Raw genomic sequence first — 580 nt, forward strand, 5'->3', positions numbered from 1 at the left:
AGATCATCTTTTTTATAGAATCATCTGATATTGAGGAAACAAAGAATTTACAAAGGCGGGGACACAATGTAATTAACCAATAGCTGAGCCATCCTTTGGGATAACTTTTAGACCTGGACCTGACCACATGGCTGTGGTAGGACAGCGGATTGGGGTGACCTACCCTGGAGTTTGCTGCCTCTAATGACAGTTTTCTCAGACTCAAATGACCATTTCCTACATTACTACACAGTAGAGAAGTAGAAGAATCTTGGTGGGAGTACAGCGTCCGTCTACTCATGTGTCAGTGCTGGAAGTTACCTCCTGTATTCTACATGGCTGAAGACCAAGGCAAAAAACACAACACAAAATCCCTCAAGTCCAGCTCTGATTCCCATGTCCCAAGCAAACAGAAAGATCCACTTCATGCGCCAAGAACACAAAGAGAACAGCTATTTGTCAGAATAACGTCTCTGCCGCTTATTCTAAAAGTAAAGCACCACACTTTTGTGGCAGCGGATATTAAACCGGAACCATATAGAGATTAGCATAGCCTTTGTGTAAGGATGACACGCAAATTCATAAAGTATTCTGTAATTTT

At 42.1% G+C, this 580-nt stretch overlaps 1 non-coding gene across 1 annotated transcript; it reads left to right on the top strand.

Annotated features, from left to right (window-relative positions):
* Positions 1 to 478: 478 nt before the first annotated feature.
* LOC122150238 lies at positions 479 to 580 on the top strand. Its single transcript, XR_006163559.1, has one exon. It is a non-coding gene; the product is annotated as a U6 spliceosomal RNA (small nuclear RNA).

This window comes from Orycteropus afer, unplaced genomic scaffold (assembly GCF_000298275.1).
Source record: "Orycteropus afer afer isolate SDZICR_OR568_19922 unplaced genomic scaffold, OryAfe1.0 scaffold00006, whole genome shotgun sequence".
In the NCBI taxonomy this organism is placed as follows: domain Eukaryota; kingdom Metazoa; phylum Chordata; class Mammalia; order Tubulidentata; family Orycteropodidae; genus Orycteropus; species Orycteropus afer.